The 25,089-nt window shown below is 34.8% G+C and overlaps 2 non-coding genes across 2 annotated transcripts; one reads left to right on the top strand and one right to left on the bottom strand.

Moving 5' to 3' along the window:
- The first annotated feature begins 1,048 nt into the window (after positions 1 to 1,048).
- LOC145587195 (small nucleolar RNA R71) lies at positions 1,049 to 1,155 on the top strand. Its single transcript, XR_014101218.1, has one exon. It is a non-coding gene; the product is annotated as a small nucleolar RNA R71 (small nucleolar RNA).
- Positions 1,156 to 3,401: 2,246 nt separating this feature from the next.
- On the bottom strand, positions 3,402 to 3,507 carry LOC145587153 (small nucleolar RNA R71). Its single transcript, XR_014101180.1, has one exon. It is a non-coding gene; the product is annotated as a small nucleolar RNA R71 (small nucleolar RNA).
- Positions 3,508 to 25,089: the final 21,582 nt, after the last annotated feature.

Below are 25,089 nucleotides of genomic sequence, written 5' to 3'. Positions count from 1 at the left end.
GATCTGGGTATGGGATAGGTCAGAGTTTAAATTAGTGTTCGTTCAGGGTTTGGGTTGGTGTTCGATCAGGGTTTGGGTTAGGTGGGACTGGTTTAGGGTTCTGTGGTGGTGGCGCTGGGTGGCGCTGGGTAGCTGTGCATATGGGCTTAGGTGGGTTTAGGGATCGGGTGAGGAGAGTAGCGGTCTGATAGTCGGGGCTTAGGGTTAGGGTTAGTTAGGGGTTGTTGGTGGTGATACGCCGTGCCAGTGGTGGTGCGGCGTATTTTTTAAAATTTATTTAAAGAATTTTCTGATGGAATTTCCGTCGAAAGTTTCGACAGAATTTCGTCCGTCGGAACTTTCCGACGAATTTTTCCGATACCGGAAAACCTATTTCGACGGAGAATTCCGTCGGAAAAGTGTTTTCAACGGAATTTCCGTCAGAAGAAGATGGCTTTCCTACAAAAGCTTTTCCGACAACCGGTTCCGACGGAAATTTCGTAGGAAACGGGTTTTCCGATGGATTTCGGGGTGTTTTCGGCGGAAATTTTTCGTCTGAAATGAGCTTATATCTAGTAGTGCTTGTTGACTCCATTGTTGAGGTTGAGGTACAAATCCGGGTGGCGGTTGTCTCCAAGTTAATCAACCACCATTTCCCTTATCTATATCCATCTTGCCTTGTGTTGTATGCCGCCACATGCTCGTGGCTCAAACCTCCACAATAAGATGTATCGTGGTTTGTACCACCACAATTTTAATAAGAGAAAGAATTTACTTGAGAGGAGCTTGTCCCACTATTAAAACTCGTATTCAACTTTGCATTCCCTTTTGTCAAAAGCTCGATTTAATGTTGCAATTGATCAACCTTTTCCAATTCATACTTCCCACCTTTCTTTAGTTCATTCCTCCTTCTTCTACCCCAAGAGAATTCTTAGCTACCTCTTCAATTGTTGTTTCAACTTGATTTTGGGGGATCTTAATCAATTGTACACCCGCCCCCGCATCCAAATTAGCTCTAAACATAGGCTCAAATCCATCATAGAAGAATTGCATGAGAAAGCTTTGATTGTATTCATGGTGAGGACATGCTTGTACTAACTCTTTAAACCTTTCCCAAGCTTCACTGAGACTTTCATCCGCTTCTTGTTCAAATGATGCAATCTTCCTTCTCATTTCAGCGGTCTTTTCCTCGGAAATGAACCTTTTCAAGAATTCCTTGACTATCTCCCTCCATGTTGTGAGAGAATTTAGCTTGACTTGCTTGAGCCACTTCTTTGCTCTACCTGAAAGAGATTGTCGAAATACATTCATACGGACGTACTCTTGAGAAACGTGATTGGTTTGAAACATGGCACAAAGCTCAAGGAATCTATTAAGGTGCTCAATAGGATCTTCACTAAGAGAACCCAAAAATTGCTCTGTGTTTCATCCTTGTATATTGGGGATGAATGGTAAAATTTATTTCCATGAAGGGTAACAAGATCCCTCCCGTGAGTTCATAATCCTCCGGATTTCCAAATTCACAAAACAAAACATCTTCTTGTGCCGCCATTGCCTCATTTTCATAACTCGAAGACCAAGAATCACTCTCACTCTCAACAATACCACCAAGACCTCACGCCACTTCTTGATAAAGCCTACGGACTTGTCTCAAAGTACGGTCGATCTCATGGTCAATGTAATGTGTGGGTGGTCCTTGAGACCTCCTTAGTGATAAGTGTCATTTATGGCACTCATTTGTTCTCTTTTAGGGTGATTTTTGATTGCTTTTATAGCCCTTTTCATTCCTTTTTCCTTAGTTTTGCTCTTTATTTCTTTAGTTTGCATTTTCCTTAGTTGATTTTCCATTTTCGTGTATTTCTTGGTTTATTTTGTCTTTTTCCCTTTTATTTGTTTATTTTTTTCATTTTCAGGTTAAGATCGTTGTCTAAGGATTCCCGAGGTTTCTTCCCGGGTTTTGCATTAATTGGGATGCTTAGTGTCTTCCATTTGAAGCCCAAGTACGGAGATGTGCAAGTTTTAAGTTTCCTTAGGTCGTGCATTCAAGCGGTGGGGGCACCAATTTTGGTGTTGAACCCACCGTCAAGGTGTTTAGAATCTGCCATGCTCCGTGCTCATCAAGCACACCAAGTGGAGAGCACGAGGAACATCAAGTTGAAGGGGAAGAGAGCTTCCCTGCTCCCAGGTGCGGGCGCGCGCGACAATGGCGCGACCGTGCAGTGTGATGGTGCGGGCGCGCGGTGCTCTGGCGCGACCGCGCCTGTTGCTCCCCCTGTTCCGTACCCTCTTTTGCGCGGCCGCACATCTTCTTGAAGAAGGTCGCGCCCGTACGGGTCTATTTTGGACGATCTAACCAACTTCTCTTTGTTAGCTTTACTATATATAGATTTTTCTTCTAATTTTAGAGAGAGAATAGATTAGAGAATTTTGTATTAGAGAAATTTTTGAAGATTAGATAATTCATTAGAGAAGAATTAGAATTAGGTTTTGATTTTCTTAGAGAGAGAAACTCTAGGTTTTAGGTTTTTAGAGAGAGAAACTTGAAGATTGGTGATTTATGATTGATGATGGTACAATTGATTTGATTTCAAGCTCATTTCCTTTGATTTGATCAAGTTTGTAAGAATCTCCTTTACTTTAATTCAGTCTTTAGCTTTTGATTTCAATAACTTTGTTGATTGTTCAAGTTTATTGATTGTTTGATTGAATTGGTTTAATTGGAATGATGATGATGAATTTGATGAATTTTATAGCTTTGTTCTTGATTTCTTTAATGGATTATGAGTAGTTTGCTTGCTAGGGATGTGGTGAAGCATGTATTACTGATGGATCATAGCTAACTGAGGTGGGTTTCGATTGATTTAGCATTGTGATTAAATTGGTTGATTGATTTTGTGCATTTGTATGGATTGTAAGGAGTGATTAACCTTGGTCTTCATGCTAGATTGCATTGTTGTTGAGTCTATTTCATTTTATCTCAAAAATACAAAAGATTTTTCTCTTTTAGGCTACATTTGTAGCCGTGCTACTAATATTTTCCTTTGAGGTTGTGTGTGCAAGTGAACATGGGAGAAATCCCAAGGGTGACATTGAAGTATGAGAGCGGGATTGCTCCATCTTCAATTCCGAAAAGTGACTTTGAAATCAAGTCGGCAATGATAACCTTGATTGAAAGGCGACAATATAGTGGCGCAACAAATGAAAGTCCCCTCAATCATCTTAAGGAATTCGAGAATATTGCAACACAATTAAGGTGAGTGTGGTCGCACAAGAATTCATAAGGCTTAAGCTATTTCCTTTTTCTCTAATTGGAAGATCTCAAGAGTGGCTAGACAAGGAAGTGAAGCCTAATTCCTTGAGAACTTGGGATGAAGTCACTAAAGAATTTCTTTCCCATTTCTTCCCTCAAAAGAAAACGGCGGAGGCTAGAGCTTTAATTCAAGGTTTCAAGCAAAAACCTAGTGAAAGCCTCTATGAAGCATGGGAGAGGTACAAAGAGTATCAAAGAGAATGTCCTCATCACGGAATTCCTACTTACCAAATTATTCAAATCTTCTATGGTGGCCTTAGTCCTCAAGGAAAGTCATGTCTAGATGGAGGAGCCGGAGGTCCCATTACGAATAAAACGGAGGAGGAAGTGGTAGACATAATTGAAGACGTAGTGAGGTACTATAGAGATTGGCATGACGGAGAAATGGAGTCAACTAGAAAGAGTAGCTCTTCGGTGTACTCGGTTGATCATCTAAATGCAATCAACAATCTATCCTCACAAATGACAAACTTGGGGAAGGAAATGTCCGCTATCAAGGCAAAGTTGGAAAGTGCTACCTCCCAAGTTTCGAATCTTCCCTCCCAATCTAAGGGGAGAGGTATGTCTTCTAATCCTCAACCCTCTCCCTCTTCTAGTAACATGCCTAGTGGTTACTTGTTTTGTGATGTTTATGGATCATATGATCATGGTGCTTCTAATTTCCCTCATGCATGTATGGATGTTTGTGATGATCAAGATGGAAATGTGAATGAGCATGTGAATTATGTGTCAAACAATAATGATTTTAGGTTTGAGAATCAAAGAGGTTAATGGAATAGGAATTACAACAACCATGGGAATTTTGACAACTATAACCAAGGTGGTGGTAATAGGAACCAAGGGAACCAAAATTTCCGAGGTAACTATAACAACCAAGGTTATAGTAGCCAAAATCAAAACCAAAATTATGGTAATCATAACCAAGGTTATGGTAACCATAATCAAGGTTATGGTCAAAATCAAAATAGGGGTAATTGGAACAACAAAGGTAGGGAAAATTTTCAAAATAATGCTCAAATGGGTCCCCCACCCGGTTTTGTTCCAAAGACCCAAGGTGATAATTCTTATGCTCAACCCTCATCTTCTAGAACTAACTTGGAGGAGATCATTGAAAACCAAACAAAAACTTTAAACACTTACATGGCGGTGAGTGACAAGAAATTCAATGAGATGATGACACACAACAAAATGCTTGAGACCCAAATCACTCAACTAGCCAATACCTTGAAAGATTATGCTAGCCCTTCTTCATTACCTTCTCAAGGAGTTGATCCTAAGAAACCCGTCTATTCTATTACCACAAGGAGTGGGAGAGTGCTTGAAGAGAGAGTTTCTAGGATGAGTAAGGAGGATGAGAAGAGGAGTGACTCAAGTGAGAAAGAAGAGAACGATATGTCAAAGAATGTGAGCAAAGAGGAAGCTCAAGAGAAAAATAAGAGTGTTGAGGAAGTGTAAGAGGAAGTGAGAAAACCCGATCTTCCATACACCCAAAAGTTTTTGAGGAACAAAATTGATGAACAATTTGGGGGGTTCCTTGATATGTTGAAAGAAGTTCATCTTTCGATCCCTCTCACCGAATCCATGACCCAAATGCCTAGATACTCCAAATTTCTTAAGGATATCTTGAGTGGCAAGAGAGAGTGCAATGAGATAGATTCGGTAGAGGTTGGGGAGTGTTGTAGTGCTTTGATTCACAATGACTTACCCAAAAAGATGAAAGACCCGGGCAATTTCTCCATTCCTTGCAAAATTAAAGGCAAATTGTTTGAAAATGCATTGTGTGATCTTGGTGCTAGAGTTAGCATCATGCCTTATTCCATCTTCAAGAAGCTTAAGCTAGGAGAGCTTGTTCATACCAACATGACTTTAAAATTGGCCGATAGGTCCATTAAGCTCCCCAAGGGAAGGGTTGAGGATGTTCCCCTTAAGATAGGTGGTTTTATTATTCCCGTAGATTTTATTGTCCTTGAAATTGAAGAAGATGACCACATACCTATCATTCTAGGGAGACCTTTCTTAGCTACTTCGAGAGCTTTGATTGATGTTAAGGGAGGCCTAATCACTTTAAGTGTTGGTAGCAATAAGGCAAGTTTTGAGTTAAAACCGATGCATGAGTCCTTGTCCTTTGTTAATGGAACCATGTGTGTTAATTTTCCTCGCTCCATTGATAATGTATGTATGATTGACTCTTCAACTAACGATGTTCTTGATATTTGTGATGATGTGCTTTTGAGTTTTGATTGCAAGAAGGTTAGTGAAGAGAAAAAGGAGTTTTCCAAGCCCATAGACGAGGAGGTGATTGACATTCCTCATTGGTTTGAGCTTTACCCTCAAGAGGAGGAGGATGATTCCAAGAGTGTGGATGGTGAGAAACCGTCTACTAGAAGGAACAAGGCAAAGAAGAAGGCGAGGACAATTGTTATGAATTTGAAAAATGCAAAAAAATATAAAGTGAAAAATGAGAAAATGCAAAATATTTTGATGTGAATCTTTTCTCCCTTTTAAGCATTGAGGACAATGCTTCATTTAAGCTTGGGGGAGAAGCGTTTACGCTTTTTGTATATATGATTGTGAGTATAGCTTTGAATAATCTTGGGGGTGTTAGTTTGTTTTTGTTTGGTGATTACTTAGTTATGAGGAGAAGGTTTGATCACCCTTTTGCTTCACTAATTAGGAATACCACCAAATTCTAAATTTTAAGCCTACCCTCACCCTTTTTTCCCTTACGTTACAACCTTTGAAAGTCCTTTTGACCTAGAGGTTGAGTCACATATCAGGGGAGGGAATTATGAGTTATAGCCTATGGAGAGGGAATGCGTAGTCAAGAGATCGAGTAGCCTAAAATATGTTCTTTTCCGGTTCCTTCGAGGAATTATTGAGATGCTCGCTAGAGGGAGATTTGACAATAGTAGGGAGAACGCGGTAAGATTGAATGGGATGAAAGTAGATTGTGATTACTAGTTCTCTACGCTTAGCATATTCTATGTTTCAATCAACCTCGGATATCTTGGAACGTGCATACCCCCATTTGCTTAAGAAAGTTGTTTATCCATTTGAAGTGTAGTCATTTTGTAAAGTCCTATTCATAAAGGTTTTGATTTTACTTTTCTTTTAATTTCTTTTACTTTTGTGATTTGCCTCATGTTTGTTTGTTGAGAGTTATGGGTTAAGCTCTTAGGAAACCTTAAGAGACCTCACTCATCCTTATAAACGACTTTGGGGTTTAAAGGGCTTGTTAAAGCTAAAAACAACCGTGACTCCTACGATAGTTAGTCTTAGTGTATATTCTCATCTCATATCTTTCTTTTTCCTTTTTGAATAAGTCTTTCATCCTTTTCTTGCTTGCTTGGTTTTGCTCGAGGACGAGCAAAAGTTTAGCTTGGGGGAATTTGATGAGTGTCATTTATAGCACTCATTTGTTCTCTTTTAGGGTGATTTTAGATTGCTTTTATAGCTCTTTTCATTCCTTTTTCCTTATTTTTGCTCTTTATTTCTTTAGTTTGCATTTTCCTTAGTTGATTTTCCATTTTCGTGTATTTCTTGGTTTATTTTGTCTTTTTCCCTTTTATTTGTTTGTTTTCTTTCATTTTCAAGTTAAGATCATTGTCCAAGGATTCCCGAGGTTTCTTCCAAGATTTTGCATTGATCGGGATGCTTAGTGTCTTCCATTTGAAGCCCAAGTACGGAGATGTGCAAGTTTCAAATTTCCTTAGGCCGTGCATTCAAGCGGTGGGGGCACCAATTATGGTGTTGAATCCACTGTCAAGGTGTTTAGAATCTGCCATGCTCCGTGCTCATCAAGCACACCAAGTGGAGCACACGAGGAGAGTCTAGTTGAAGGGGAAGAGAGCTGCCCTACTCCCAAGTGCGGGCGCGCGCGACAATGGCGCGGCCGCGTAGTGTGGTGGCGCGGCCGCGCAGTGCTCTGGCGCGGCCGCGCCTGTTGCTCCCCCTATTCAGTACCCTCTTTTGCGCGGCCGCACATCTTCTTGAAGAAGGTCGCGCCCGTACGGGTCTATTTTGGGCAATCTAACCAACTTCTCTTTGTTAGCTTTACTAGATATAGATTTTTCTTCTATTTTTAGATAGAGAATAGATTAGAGAAATTTATATTAGAGAAATTTTTGGAGATTAAATAATTCATTAGAGAAGAACTAGAATTAGGTTTTGATTTTCTTAGAGAGAGAAACTCTAGGTTTTAGGTTTGTAGAGAGAGAAACTTAAAGATTGGTGATTTATGATTGATGATGGTACAATTGATTTGATTTCAAGCTCATTTCCTTTGATTTGATCAAGTTTGTAAGAATCTCCTTTAATTTAATTCAAGCTTTAGCTTTTGATTTCAATAACTTTGTTGATTGTTCAAGTTTATTGATTGTTAGATTGAATTGGTTTGATTGGAATGATGATGATGAATTTGATGAATTGTATAGCTTTGTTCTTGATTTCTTTAATGGATTATGATTAGTTTGCTTGCTAGGGATGTGGTGAAGCATGTATTACTGATGGATCATAGCTAATTGAGGTGGGTTTTGATTGATTTAGCATTGTGATTAAATTGGTTGATTGATTTTGTGCATTTGTATGGATTGTAAGGAGTGATCAACCTTGTTCTTCATGCTAGATTGCATTGTGTGTCTACATTGATACGGACCATTGATTTGTAGCTCGCATTTATCGATTGAGCTTGGTTTGTGACGTTCCTAGTTAGAGTCTTTCGTAGTTGGCGCTAGTTAGACCTCTAGGAGATAGCTTGTCAAGCTCTTTTGATTGCATTGTCTATCTTCCCTCGCAACACTCGAATTAATCAATCTCCAACCCGATTAGTGTGTGTTCATTGCAAGTACGTGTGGATCCTAAATCTCTAATGTTTTGATATATTGATTTACTTTGTTTGTTTAGTTGAATTTAGATAACCTACACTACCTCTTACACTTCGAAGTAGCTTGACATTGACCGTAGCAAATTTCCCCCCATTCCTAGTGGTTCGACCCGAACTTGCCCTATTATTAGGTGTAGGTTTGGTTATATTTTTAGTTTCATTGGAGGAATTTTAGTTTCCAACGACTTAGAATCCACCCTCCATCACTTAGCATCCACCAAAGCTAAGAAAACAATTAACAATGAATAGCAAGAGAGTAAATGAACAAAAGAAAAAGCAACAAATCCAATAACACCACAATAAGAGTGCAAAACTAACCGTTTCCCTAGCAACAGGGCCAAAAATGTGATCGCCGAATAATAGGTCGTGTTTACTTCCTAAATCAGATCAACAATTTATATTCTTAAGCTTACTCTATCAAGTTCAGACTAGATAGTGGCAAGCTAGGGTCAAACCACAAGGAAACGGGGAAATGCACAATCAAAGTGAAATTAAGTATCTATTGCAAAATAACATGGGGTATTTTGATTTTTGTTGTTTTCAATGATCAAATTAAACTACCACAAATGATAAAAGCAAGCAAATAAATAAAATTTAAACTAAAGAAACTAATATTAAGAAGAAATGCTAGATTTGAGAGAAATAAGATCAAAACACTAGGAAAAGGGGGTTCTAATCATAATCAACTAAGGCAACAATGATGATTAACATGGATACATGCCAAGGAATACAAATTCTATCCAAATAATTCATTCCCATGAAATTATTCAAGCAAATTGATGAAATAGATCAACTCTAAACTAGATCATTCCCATGCATCCAATTTAGTACTCAAGTAATGGAATTAAAGGTGCACAACAATATTTCCAATCAATTTAAGCACAAAATCATCAACTCAAAGAAATATTCAATCAATCATCAATATAATCCTAGCCAATCATGATCTTCACCCCCTTCCTTAGCTAGAAATCTAAGTTAGAGAAAGGAAAGTAGCCATCAAAACTAAACCAAATCATAACAAAGCTAAACATGATTCAAATTCAAAGAAAATCAATTAAACAAGTAAAATCAAGGAAATGGATGAAAATCAACACTATCAAAAGCAATTAAATCAAACAAAAAGGAAAGAGTAAAGAGATTACTATTATGAAGCTTGATTGATGAAGATAACATGAAATACTTGCATTGAATTGAAGAAAACCCGAAATTGAAGATTAAGCAACTTTCTCTCTCTCTCTCTCTCTCTCTCTCTCTCTCTCTCTAACATACCAAGAGTTTCTCTTACTACAAAGTTCAAATAATATTTTGAATAATTATTTAATTCATAAATTCAAGAAAAAATCTATTTATAATGCATTACAAATCCGAAAATAATGAACTAAGTAGAGCCCTCAACCGCTGAACCGCGCCTTCTCTCGATTGGGTACGGACAGGCTAAACCCTGGGAATCACGCCCGCGGCAAAAATCACCGCGCCCGTGGTGGATGAGGGAGAGGCCTATCTCAACTGAGGAGAGCCCGCAACATAGGAACAGGGGAAAACAGGACCTCACGTGCCCGCGCCCGCGGCCTGTAATGTCGCGCCCGTGGTGGCTGCTTGAGAGCCCTCTCTCAGGGCGTGGCGCTGCATCTACAGGTAGCTGAAACTTTGGAAAAATCTCCATTCCGCGCCCGCCGCTTCTACCTCCGCGCCCGCGGCCTCTAGAAAAGTTGTGCGCCCTCTCCATTAAGCATATGTTCACTCCTAACAAAGCATAGCTTATCTTTCTTCATCCAAAAGCACCTAAATGCCTACAAAATAAGGACAAAAAGCTAGAAAACACAAGAGAAACTAAAAGAAGAGGGAAAACACGAAAGAAAACAAATAAAACCAAAATAAAGGTAAAAATGGCTGAGAAGGCACGAACAAGTGACAAATGAAGGAAAACTCTTACTAAAAAGGGGTGAAATAGTGGCATAAATGCCACTCATCAAATCCTGAGCAATTATCTATTTATGCAACAATTAATTCAATCACCAATTAAAGAATGAGATGTACCAATTTATATCACTGTTAGAATATATTGATGTACATCACTATATTCGGTTGTTATACATATGTTATGTAATCTTTTTGTATAATTATCCTTTCTTAATTCAAGGAATTGAAGTTAGACCCTTGTTTATCGTCTTTCCATACGTAGTATTATATGTATATATTGCTTTTGATAGGCTTGCGTAATTTAAGGAATCGGTTTCTTTCATGGTATCAAAGAAATATATCCATAGAAATTAAAGCTACGTATGGAAAGGCTATAAACAAGGGCCTAATTTCCTTAAATTAAGGAAGGATAGTTATACAAAGAGATTACGTAACAAATATACAACAACCGAATATATTGATGTATTGATCTCATATTAACAAGTGTTGTAAATATAGTGGTAGTTTTGAAAATAATGTATGCAGACCGAAAATAGCTACAATAATAGAGTTGCTTGTTGGTGGTCTAAAAATTCTAGCATAGTCGTCGACTATGGATGACTATCTTCGACTACGTTAAAAGATTAAATCTGAACTGTTGGTATATTATTTGTTTAATTTTAGTCGTTCAACCTAACACCTAGGATATACAGTCATCAAAGGTTTGTATGGTTAATATTTTTTTAGGTTTTTTGACACATGATTTTTTTATTTTTTTTTTTGAAAAAAAAAAAAACTAAGGTAAAAGGAAATTGTTTTTTTAATTAAAAAAAAAATTAGAGAAAAATATTAAATTTTAAATACTTCATCTTCAACCTAAATCATTTTTAGCATCTTTAAACTTCTTCAATATACTTTTAAACCATCCTTCATTATCAACTCAACATTCATCTTTAACCTTACCTTTAACATTTATTCTTACCCAAACTCATCAGTAATTGCTAATATATAGCATTGAAATTAATAAAAATAACATCTGATGTTTAGTAAAAAAAATTGGCATTAACATGCTTATGCTTTAATTCATATTAATTAAACGATTTAATCATAAATTTATGGATTATAATCATTTTTATTTAACTTTAAAAATATTTTCAATCATTAAAAATATTTATGTATTATGCTTTATTTTATGATTTGTGGTTTTTTTTTACATGTTTTAATTAATTGAATTATCCGCCAATGTTGAATCTTTAAGCTCTCAATTGTAAACAATATGCCATTGATGAAGGTGGAGCTCTCAAAGGTAATAAAGTTAAATTGAGAAGGTGATAGAGTAGGTAAATTTTAAAATAGAATATCTATTTAATAAAAAACTAATAATTAAAATTAAAGACAAGCGTTATCTAAGAGAAAAAATATATAGCAAAATAAATAACTAATATTTTCCTAAATTTAATTGATTTACTTTTTAACAAAAAATTATCTTTTCCTAACTTTAATTGATTTAGGTTTTTAACAAAAACTTATCTTTTCCTAAATTTAATTGATTTACTTTTTAAAAAAAAACTTATCTTTTCCTAAATGTAATTGCTTGATTGGTTTCAAAACAAAAAGGTTATACTCCTTTCAACTAATAACACTTGGAATAACACTTGTAGCCTTTTATTTTAAGACTTTGCATACTTCAACTGTTGAACATATAAAGCCCAATGCTCCAAATATTGTTGTAGCTTGTTTAGTACTCCATACCAAATCAACCAAATCATGAACAATATTTTTTTATAAAAAAATAGATGAAGCTCGTGCGATGATGTATGCGTCGTTTGAAGTGCGCCTACGTTAAGCATGTTGTGAATATGCTTGGCACTCTTAGGAAGTGGGAATTGACATATACGATTAGGGACAAGGAAAGTAGGGAGCCGCCAACAAGTTTTTAAGGAACTTGTAAACCATTCACGGATCATAAAAGGCAACCACGATAAGGGACAACAATAGGCAACAACGATTAACCCGTGAATGTTACACCCCATTCATAATCCATGAAATTACTAACTCCGTATGGTTAGAAACCACGAAAAGAGGATTGGGGATGATGGTACGAAGTGAGTCGAGTCACATTCGCCCGTATTGGCCTCTACTCGATTCTTATAGTGAAAAATGATTCCTGAGATCTCAAAGGCATGCAAACAAAGATTCAATTTGCTCCAACCTATTATTAAGCTAAATTGGTTGAATATTAATGCAACATATAATTCTAAAATATTTGTGATCACTTAATTAAACAACAAGATTAAAAAGAAACCTAAACCGATCGTCGAAATTATTTTATTATGCGTGATTTTCGATTACATATTCCCTTGAAACATGCAATATAGTGATCATAAAAATATAATAGAATCAAAATTAATATTGGAAGCAATTCAACAATAATCCAACAATTAATATATGACAAATATAATAACAATCGTTAGAAAAATAATAGAAATAAAAGGAACATGATTCCTTACTTTGATTTTGTTTGCTTGCAACTACATAATAATAAACGTGTTAGTAACTTCAAGGAAATCAATAAAACATAATTGAAATTAAATTAAATAAAATTGATTTGGGGCCAAATCCTCAAACAGTTCTACCTTTCACGCCTTGGTTCAAGGATGGAACCTCGGGTAAAGTACGGACTCCTTGGAGTGCTTAAAGGAAGTATTGTGGAAGAATAAGGTAGGCTAGTGTTTAGGCTAGAGCAAAGAAGAGAGAATAGAGAATTACTTGATGCCCCGAACTGCAGAAATAAGGCTCGTATTTATAGAGGAAATGAGTAGAGGGAACACACAGAACCCTAAAAAGATAAAACCCTAATTTTGGGGCACCGTGACACGGCATGTCTGCCGCGACACGGTCACTGGTTGCCGTGACACGGTATATATTACCGTGACGCGGGACACTATTTGCCCTAAAATGATTCAGATGGATAAAGCGCGTGAAATAAAGTACGCAGAGAAAACACGGGGAAATCTCGTGTCACGGCATGTGTACCGTGACACGGCAAAGAATGCCGTAAAGCAGCAATTTCCACCGTGGCGCCGTGTCATGGTGCACAAGTTTTCCATATTTGCGTCCAAATTAATTTTTAACCTAATTACACTAAGCATTTTTAAGTGTCGTTTCATAATTCCGGGCTACTTAGGTTTATTATTCATTAATTGGGCTCAATAATAAATAATACGAAATGAATTAAAAAGGTTTAGGCCAAAATACAAGTTGGACTATGCTTTGACTAAACATTAAGACTGATCCGTTGATTAATTTGTTAGGTGAGTTTGATCGAACATGGACTTTAAGAACTCACGAGATTAAATACTCAACTCGATCAATAATGGCGGTGAAAGGTTGTTCATCATCGGGTTTGGTTTCGGGAAACATTTTTATTAATTATTAATTATTAATTATTAATCATTAATCATTAATCATTACTTATTAATTATTAATTATTAATCACTAATTATAATTATTAGTCATTAATTATTAGTTATTAATTATTAATTATTATTTAATATTTATTTATTATTTATTAGTTATTATTAATTATTAATTATTAATTATTAATTAAGAATAGAAAAGTAATTTTAATGGTAAAAAGCCAAAATCCAATACCAAAAAGCTAGTAAGACTAGTTTTTTATTTTTGGCGGAAAAGCTAGCATTTTAGCCAACAAAAAATCCATTTAACAAACATTTTTATTGGCGTTTTGATCAAGATGAAAAGCCAAAAGGCAAAATCCAATTAAAAAACCAGGCAAAACCCATTTACCAAACAAACCCAATATCTTGGAAAAAAGTAATGAAATATTAACACTAAAATCATAATCTTTAATTTCTTTTTGCTAAAACATTGGACACAAAACATATACGGGTATACAATTCAACTAACTATTTTTAAATTTATTTTTTTTAAAAAAAAACAACTTATTATATAGTTTTGTTGTATTGTATATCTGTTTAATTACACCCTTATCATTGGAGCCTTTTGAGGATGTCTATATATTAATTGGGAGGTTTCATTTGAATATTGCAAAATACATACATCAACATGAAAATTATTAATTCGAATACATACACACTTTTTTAATGTCTTTTTGACTCAAAAAACTAATTTTAATCTTTTTTTTTTAGTCGAAAAGATATGAAAACATAAAAGAAAGAAAATAACTACAATCCACTACCCCTTATTTTAAGGAACCTATGTTTATCCTAACTTAAATTATTATACTTGACTTGAACCAAAAAAAAAAAAAAAACTTGTATAATTAGACAAAATAGATGCATATGATTTATGTTGTTCAATTGTCTTCATTTAATGTATTTAATTTGACAATAAATAATTTTTTGCATTAATTAAGAGATTTTTTTTTTTGTTTTTGAAAAGAAAAATTATGAGAATGTTAATTAGTAGAAAATTCGTACTATGTAAGAAAATCAATATTTTAGAAATCCCAAAATGTATAAGTAATTCTATATTTCAAATATTAATAGAATATTTAACCTTTTTTTAAATGGAGAATATTTAACCCTTTATTTAAAGAGAATTGGTTAAAGAATCAAATATAAATGAACAATCATATGGTCTAATTAAACCTTATTTTTCCCTTACATATAAATATAAATATTCCAAAATCTAAATACTTATAATCAAATATGGAGTATCTTTTCTTTAAAAAAATATGGAGTATCTTTTTAAAATTAAATGTCTATTTACATTTGAGAAAAAATAATTATCATATATATTCATATATTGTAAAATTAAAAAGAAAAAAAATTCTTCAAAAAAAAAAAAGAAAAAAAATAAGAGAAATATTTAGTCAAAGATTACTAATCACCACCACCCCCCCCCCCCAAAATCTGAATACTAAATTAAAATCACTTTTCCCTTTTATTTTACTAAATAACTGATATTTTTTTTTTTTTTTTGAATTGAAAGAAGCCCTACTAGGGATACTACTCTTCATTACTCAGTTCACACTCAAATTGAAATCCAACAAATTACAAACATAATGTGAGGAGGAGCATGAGGCTAATTTCATTTTTTAAAAAACATAATGTGGTAAATAACTAAATTTTCACTTTTTTGACGTAATGTGGTAAATAACTGAATTTTCATTTATTTTAATCGAAGGCTAATTACAAACATAATGTGGTAAACAACAAGATTTATTTTTATTTTCTTTTTAAACAAATTTTCTTTTTTTTTTAATAAGGCAAATTAATTTTTTTTTCTCAGAAAAAAAAGGTAAATTAATTTATTTTTTAAAGCCAATATTTCTTTTAATTAACATAATTTTTCTTTTATCCTAATTTATGGTTATATTATTATAGTTAAAATAGTTAGATTAGTTATCATCTCTAAAATATAGAAAATATTTTTACATATATTTTCTCCCGTAATTCCGTAAATAACGTCTTCTAAATCAAACGTTCAAATGAAAAAGCAAAAATCATGGAAGCCGTCTTTCAATTTATTTTTTATTATTTATTATTTACAAAAATAAAATAAAATAAATTCATCATCAACATAAACAAATGCCCAACTTAAACGATGGCATTGCAGATTCAAGCTTTAACAATGGCAAATACTCAAAAAATTATATGATTAATCAAAATTTAACACGAAATTATGTGATAATAAAATTAAACACAATATCATAAGATATTATGCGATTTTATTTTTAACCAAATTGTGTATACATACTATTACATTGATTTCAATCTCATAAATTAATTTTATATTGATGTATAAATATGATGATTATACATTAATCTTATTGATATCATCATATATATACTTTGGTAATTTAAGAATGAGTTTTAGATGAAAAATAAAGGTTAAAAGTTGAAGATGAAATCTACCATTGAAGAAGGTTGAAACTATTAATATGAGTTTTCCTCTAAAAAAAATGCTATGAATTTTATAATTTATTTGGATGGTTGTTTATAAAATTGTAATTTGGAAAAAAAGTAAAATAAAAACTTTACTAAAACAAACAACACTTTGATGATTGGTTGCTGACTAAGCATGACTTAAATGATGTGTAAATTAAATTTTATAATTTTTTTAAAATTTAATATTCAGTGGCTAAGATTAAATAACAAAAATAATAAATAGTTTAGATTTAATCTCTTAGCGCAGTCGAACATAGTCGTTCGTAGCTGACTACTATACTAGAATCATCCGTTGTTGGTCACGTGTTAGTAAAAATATCAGACAGGCGGCGTTTTATTTATGTTAGTAATGGCAAGTAAACAATTGTAAAAGGAATGATTGTCTCATTAAGAAAGTTTAATAAAAAAAAGGAAGAGGGAGAACGTAGAGGCGATTTGCAGGAAAAAGGACAAAAGCACCAAAAACTGATCGATTGTTGGTGAATTGTGTTCTTTTAAGGTCGAAAATATTCAGATGACCATAGTTGAACTAGTACATAATTGAGTTTATGTAATACGTTTTAGTAACACTTTTTAAAATGCAAAATTATTAGATTTATAAATAACACTTTGTAACACTTTTTTAGAGTGTAACACGCAATGTAACATTTTTAACATAGGTAACATTATATAGTAATACTAATACTAGAGTGTTACCTTATTTTTTCGAAAAATTTAAACCTGAGCAATTAAAAAAAGTAAGTGAAAATCAATTCATTAAAAATGCCAATCATCCCCCAAAGGTAAAAGGAATAATTTGGGCTAAAAAAACCACCAGTTAAATTACAAGAAAAAAAAAACAGAAGAAAAAGTTAATCTCTCTAAGTTTAATTTCCTCCTCGCAATAGGCCATAGCAACGATAGATTTATAATCTCTTAGGTTTCATATTATCAATCGTATTACGCAATGTCATTGGAAGGACTGAAAGGAATGGTGTCCTTCGAACAAGTGTATTCTTCTGATAGAGGGTTCGGAATCAATTACGGAGTTAATTATTCAGTGAAGTCAAGGAAGAAGGAAGAAACAAAGTGTAGACCTGATTGTGTCTCCCCAAAAACCGAACCCACTAATGAGTACCTTTCACGTTCTGATTTGTGAGTTCGGTAAAGAGTTGAAGAGTCTTGCAAACTCTCTTTAAGCTTTAACCATATCTCTAACCTAATGTAAAATGTTTTAATCCTAAATCATTCATTTCGTGTCTTTAAACCCAAAAACATTAATTTTGTGTCCTTAAAATCATTCATTTCATGCCCAAATTATAAAAACGTTCAAACTATATTAGGTCCATAATCTCAGTTCAATTATTGCTTAGTTGGATGGATCTTGAAAAAACCTTTCCAACGATATAAGAAATTTTGTTAATTACTACCTCAAAAACAGAGGCTTTGTAAATTACTACCCCTAAAAAAAAGTTTTTAATTACTACCCCTAAAACTGATTAATTCAAGTGATTGCTACCCTTTTCCCCAATCAACCCTTAATTACGCGATTTAAGCTCTTAATGATATCATTATCCGACTAATTTATAATTAGTTACTTTTAAATCTTAATTAATTAATTAATTAAACCCAATAACCACCTCCACACCACCATTGCACCACCACCGCCCGCCCTCCACCCACTACCAAACCTCGACAATCGCGCCCCAGCATGTACTATGCCTGAAACCGCGAACGACGCCGGCAACATCATACCTCGAGCCCGGCAACACCTTACCTCGACCCCAACACCGTCCGAACTACCACTCTTCTTTCTCTTCATTCATTCCTAATTTGTAAACCCTAACCCTAATCTCTCCTTTTTCTCTCTTCCAAATTCATTATAACACATTCAATTTCATTGTAAAAATCCTCCAAACATCTTGATCTATCTTCCAATTCTTCCATGGATTGCTCAATTGCGATTTTTAATCATGTTGTGTGCTCAATAAAAACCCTAGATTTTTAATTTGGGGGTTTAAGGGTTTCAACTGGTGGTTAAGGGGAGGAACGGAGTGGAGACAGCAGGTGGTGGGGCGAATCATGTTCGCCGGCTTTGGGGAGGAGGTTTTAGCGTCGGTCAGTGGGGAGGGAGATTTATGGAGGGGAGCTAAGTGGTGGTTCAGTGGTTGGAGTTGAGCTAGGTGGGAAGCATAGTGGTGGTTTAGGGGTCACCGCCGGCGCACGGTTTTAGTGGTAGTATTCGCCGGCGCGCAGTGGCCGAGGTGGGGAGAAGGGTGGCGGAGGTGGTGTAGTGGTGGTTTAGAGGTTGTGTTAAGGTTTATTTAATTAATCATGGCTTAAAAACCACTAATTACAATTTAGCTGGATAATGATATCATTAAGAGCTTAAATCACCTAATTAGGGGTTGATTAGGGAAAAGGGTAACAATCACTTGAATTAATCAGTTTTAGGGGTAGTAATTAAAAACTTTTTTTTTAGGGGTAGTAATTTATAAAGCCTCTGTTTTTGAGGTAGTAATTAACAAAATTTCCAACGATATATTATAAGCCTAAATTTCGACTTAAAACGAATAAGTTATGGCCAAAATACTAAACCGAGCCCAAACTAAGCCTATGTCCACCTTAGCTACGACCCAATGATTATAGAGGGTCCAAATATCTTATTTACGCCATATACAATCATATTCCTAATCCTAAATCAGTTAGGTTTTTATAGAATGCTCTAGAAGGTTCTAATCTATCCTTTCCGAAAAAGATCAAAGAGTTCGAGATTGAGTAAAACTTCTCCTTTTAATAATACTTATCCCAGGCCATTCAAATTCAAAGACGGTTGGGTATCTTTTGCATAGAAAACCCATCAGAAACCAAACTCCGTACGAAATTTTCTATCTTATTCTGAACCATCGCACAATGATGGGTTCATTGCGACACGATAAACCCTATCGTGAAACGACAAGTGTGTCGCGATGCGATGAAATTTTAGGATAAATTCTTATTTTTTGCGTAGTCGCGACGCGATATCCCTATTGCGAAGCGATAAGGGTCATCGCGACGCGTCAAGCCCTGGCGCATCGCGTCAAATGTTATTCTATTTTGTTTAGAACTTCTGATCTTTCTGATCGTCCAGACTCTCTTTTTTCCTTATAAATAGAGGTCGTTTTCCCTGCTTTCAAATCATCTAGAAACCATCAATCCTAAGCTACAACAACCTAACCAAGAGCTACAACCATCAAGAATCCTTAGCTCAAATCATTATCTATACACAAATTCCTACATTTCTAATATTCTTAGCCTTAGCCTAAACACATCCTTGATACATCCCAATCAAACACCATACTTCCTTTGCATGATTCGAATACTCCAAACTATACTCGACATTGCCTTCGACCACAACGTGAAAGGTTGATAGTTATGAGGGTTTGGTCCCAAATCTGTATTTCAATTCTTAATTTATATAGTTTATTATTTATTTTGTTGATTTAGCTTTCTTGAAGTTTACTAACGTGTGTATTGTTTTGATAGCAAGAAGTTCGAGGCATCGAAGTAAGTAATTTAATTACTTATTTAGTCTTTTGATTTTGGAGTAGAAATCATGTTTAGGATGTTATTTGGATTTCTAGTATCATGTTTAGGATATTATCTTGATTTCTAGTATCATGTTTAGGATAACGCTTTGATTTTTGTTATTAGTGACATGCTAGGATTTGTTATTAATCTGTTTGGTATCATGCCTAGGATCTTGGTACTAACTATATTTTGATGATACTTTTATTATGATGATTGTTATATTAATCATATGTTGCTTGATTATCGATGATTTATTGCTATTGCTTGATCACGCCCCTTTTGCAGGATTTAAGGAAATTTGTACTTGAAATAAAACTAATAAGATAATTAACAATTGAATTTAGGTTTAACATGATTTTAATTCGAGTGATCACCAATATTAGATTTGATCGTGCATTAATAATCAACCAGCATAGATTAAACAGGTTTAGGATTCACTTAATGTATGTATGTTGATCGAAAAGCGCGCATGAATATCATAAGAATTAAGTAGAGGCATGTTTAAGGTGGGTTTGGCTTCTCTTAGGTCAAATTCGTACCATCATCCCCGAACATCCAATCATGGTTCCAGACCACTATGAAGTAAGCAATCTTTGTGATTGTGGATGGGATGTAATCTTCACACCCGTAAACGGTTTACAAGTTCCTAAAACTTGTTGGCGACTCTATTTCTTTAGCTTCCTTTCCTTAGAGTGCCGGATGCCTAAAAACAGAACCACAGTAGGGCAGAGTTAAAATTCCCTACAATTATTAGCGACTCCGCTGGGGAGGATTTCTAAATTGATTTCTAATTTGTTTAGCGATTGATTTAGAATGAGTGGATGAGACTTGAAAAATTCTTGATATTCATGTGCGTAATTTTATTTAACATTCTAGCATAAGCAGAAAAAGGTACGCATTGGAAAGACCACCAATAATGCGTCAAAAACATAGGATATACATGTGCGAGAGGCCAAAAATATTTTTCACAACTAAAATCGAAAAGACGCCGCAAAAAATTGAAAAAATACTGAAAATTGAATCTGTCGTAGAGCGCTAGAACTGTCGCTTGGCGTCAGTGACCAACGTCGGACGGCAGTCTTGTCGTTTCTCGACAGGGTTGTCACCGGACGTTGGATACTACCGTCCAACGATATGATCTTGCGATTCTGTGCCAGCTTTGTCTTCGTGTTTTGCCTGATTCTAGCACTGTCTCGACGATTTTACTTCCTGATTAAGTTTTTTCAACCTTTATGAAACCTTATGTGTTTTACATATGGTTTTAGCCCTTGGAAATTCATGCTCCGTCCACCATAATAAACGCTCCGTGTGATAATGGATGCATCCAAGTTTGTGAATTCACCAAACCATGAAGTTGAGTTTAACTCACGGGGTCCCGTCCATCATGCCAGCCCTTCTAAAAGAAGGCTTCCAAATGATGCATCCGAACTCTTAAACATGAACCCTCTTGGACACCAAAATCCTTGACCTTAGAGAACTAGAGCCATGGTTAGGTGGCAAACTTATTGCATCAAATTGTGACTACTTGACTACTTGTGCATATCTTACTTGTGCATACCTTGTTTGTGATTAAACTAAACCTATGTCTTGAATTGTTTCTTGTACATATGTCTATACATACTAACCCAAAGCTAAGAGGACCTTGCTTGATTAGTTAATTAATATGAACCCAAAGTATAAATATGCTCGACCTAGAAAACTTTTAGGTTTAAACCTTCGAAGGAACGACTGAAAACAAGTCTCTATGATGCTCCAGCTTTGGCGCACCCCATTTAACTTATGGCGCGAGACGATTGTAACCATCAAGACACGTCAGGCTTGACGCATCGCGATGGAGCAATCACCACGCGACAGTTCCATCGCTATGCGATGGTTCGGCCTTTCCTTCTACGTCTTCGCATGGAGTCCCACTATCACGATTAATTAGTTTAATGTCAATATGTAGTCTTTCCCTCGTCTTGTATGAGTCTAACCTCATGTCTAGTCAATGGTCTGAGTCTTGTAAATATCACTTACACCCACGAGTCTTCACACACTTTGTACAAACTTCTTTTTTCACACCATGACCTCTTAGGTCCATGCACAAGTCATCCTTTCCACCATTTGAGTTGAGGGTCCACCTTATTCCTGGAAATTTCCATGTCTCTCCACCAATACATCCTTTCCCTTTACATCACTTTCCATATATTACATACCTCACACTTTCCTTTCTTAAACACTTTCCACATTCACAAACTTCCCCTATACACATATACCCTTCCTGCATACTTTCCTCTTACATACTTTTGCCATACATATCATTCACCTCATCCACTATGCTCTTTCCCCATGTGTGCATGTTGAATTGAGTTCGAGTCATGTGATTAACAAAAAGTGTCCATGGTTTCCTTTTCTACAAAGTTTGGTCAAGGAAAGAGGGTCGATTAGTTCAAGATAACTCCTACATACAAGATATCTTCTTCACAAACATGGTTCGAAGGAAGAAGAAACCAATGTCGGTTAAAAAAGAAGATGTTGAAAAACTCCAAAAGACCATGCAGGGTCTTGCCGAGCTTGTCAAGGGATTCTCCATTCGAATGGAGAAAGTTGAAGATACTAATAAACAAGTATCACCTGAGACCATCAAGCGGATCCAAGAGACGCTAAGCCAAGTATATACCTAATTGTTATATGTATCTTGATATGAGTACCAAGGTAATCTCACTGGATAAAGAACTTCTTCCGCACAAGTTCTCTACAAATGACATCCCAAAGTTCAAGCTCACTGATAACCTTTACTTCCACCTGAGAGCTTTTGAAACAACCATGGAAATCAAGGGGGTTGATAAGAAATTTTCCCTCACTTTTCTCTCTTTCTTTGGAACCAATATGCCAATAATGGTTCTTTCTATGGACTCTGAGAAAATGGATATCTGGGATGGTATTATGCATACTTTCATTGACAGGTGCAAGTGTAATGTTCAAATAGAGACTGACTATAGAGAGCTTGAAATCATGAAGCAAAAGGACAATGAAGAATTCATTGAATTCTATACAAGGTGGAAGGAAGTTTCTGCTAGGATGATCAAGGTTCAAGACGAAAAAGACTTTGTGAGAATGTTCATCAAAAACCTTTAAGACATGTATTCTAAGCCCCTAAAATATCAACCTTTAAGCACCTTCAAGGTCGTCTATGATATAGGTATTAACATTGAAGATGACCTCTTGAAGGCTAATTACAATAGCAACAATGACAAGAGTAAGAAGAACAATAATGTCTTTAGGAAACCTTTCACTAATCGGAGGCCAAGATCAGCTATCTATCACGAACATTAAGTTTTTCAAAATCCTAACATCCATCATCAATAATCAGATCAGCCGCATAATTGCAATCTTTAGGCCTTGATTTACTTATAGCATGGCATCCTTCCTCATCAATAAGCCACGGGGCCTCCCATACTCTCACCTTTCTGACATCCCCAATTCTCCATAAAGCTCCCTCAAGAATGAGAGCCTTAGAGCTCCATATACTCCGCCATGAGTAGCTCGAATAAGGACCAAGTGATGCAGCCTCTAACACTATAGAATGAGGATAATATTTAGCCTTAAAAACCCGACTAAGCAGAGAGTCCTCATTACACGCAAGATGCCAGTTTTTCTTCCTTAACAACGCATCATTAAAAACCCTAAGATCTCAGAAACCCATACCCCCCCCCCCCCAAACATTTAGGTTGACACAAATAATCACATTTCTTTTAATGAATTTTTCTATCTTTCACATTTGACCCCCACCAAAAATGAGCCATCATAGAATGGATCTCTTTAATAAGGGACACTGGGAATTTGTAGACATTCATAAGATAGGTAGGAATAGACTGTATAATACTCCGTATTTTTATGTACTTTTATAAAGTATTTAAGTATTTATAAAATGTATTTTAAGGGCTCAAGTATTGTAATCAAATATTTTAAAGGGCTAAAGTATTTTAATTATAAAGTTTTATAAAAGTAAATTATATTTTGGGTCAAACGTTTATTAATTATATGGGCTCATTTAAATAATCGTATGTAAACTCTTCCTACATACTCTTATTGGACCTACCCATTTCATTTAAATAAGCACAACCCTTTATTTGAACCCTTGTGGGTCAAATATTTTACAATTCAAGCCCATTTATTTATTGAGCCCAAACTTAAACCCTATTCTCTACTCTATAAATACCTCTCAAAACCCCAAAATTTTCCCACAAAGAGGCTCAAGAATCATATTGGGGTAAGTATTATTTTCTTTTTATTTTTCCTTTTTCTCATTCTTTTTCCTTGATTTTTTCCTTGGTTCATGCGTGAACAACATCACGCTTGCCTTGCATCTTGACCTTGCCACCTCGTTGCCACGTCACCTGCTGCCCCTTAACGCCGGCCACCACACGCTACCGACCTACTGCCGGCCACCCTCCATAGTGGTTCTCACACTCTCTCTCCTCCCTATTTTTAATTTAATTTATGTATTATATATTTTGGGTATTGATTTTGATTGTTAAATTATGACTAGTATGTTTTAAAATTGTGTTTTAATCATTAAAGAGTATAAATTTCAGATTTTGTATTCTTTTTAATTATGATATAATGAGGTATTAAAAGTTAGGGTTTTAATTATAAAAGAATTGATTTTTTAAGGTTCTAACTTACAATTGATTTGGGGGTTTTGTACACCCATTAACTGTAAGTGGTTATAAAGCTTAAAGATTGTATTTTTGTGAAATTTTAATGAGTTTTTGTTAATACTAGGGGGCTAGAGCGCGCTACGCGCACTTTTAGTTTGTAAATCGATTTTGTTTGACGTATTTAGAAATGGGGCAATGTTGGGGGTTTTTCAAATTTAATATTTAAGTATGTTATGAGTTTGAATTGAAATACAAAATGCGTAAGTCGTGTATTGCAATGTAAGAAATTAATTATTATTAGAAAAATAAAGCTAATATAATTATTCGTAATATCATAAGTATTGGTTAAATAACGTAGAGGTGGTGTTGGGAGATCGAAGTACAAATATGGTTTTTTTTTTGGTTGTATAGCAATAGTAAAGGATGTTATTTAGACAACTTTAATATTTAATAAGGTTAGAGAAAGGCCACGCGTAAAGGCCTAATGTAAAATATTATGGAGATCAATATGGAGAATAACGTGATTGTTTTTGAAATTTTTTTTTTTCCTAATCAAATCTTTATGTCAATCCTAATTATTAATCTCATTTTTTTTTGGCATTTTAAATACTATGTTGTAGGTGAGTTATTACTTTGTATGGTACGATTGAAATTCCTAGTACTCCTTCATGCCAAAAAAAAGGGGGGGTTAAAAATCGGTTAAGTAAGGAATATATAATCACATCTTTTCATATTAAATTTGATTAATTTAATAAAAAGTGATACAAGTCGATTCAAATATGATGGTACGATTTCTAAAATTAAGTTTGTTATTTGAGATAAGTTAATTTATAAAATTGAGAAAATAAACATCACTTTTTTTTGTTATTTAACATAATTTCGCTTTTAGTT

Source organism: Chenopodium album, chromosome 16 (assembly GCF_948465745.1).
Source record: "Chenopodium album chromosome 16, dcCheAlbu1.1, whole genome shotgun sequence".
Taxonomy (NCBI): Eukaryota; Viridiplantae; Streptophyta; class Magnoliopsida; order Caryophyllales; family Amaranthaceae; genus Chenopodium; species Chenopodium album.
The sequence above is the reverse complement of the archived record's forward strand: the minus strand, read 5'-3'. Positions and strand labels throughout refer to the sequence as shown.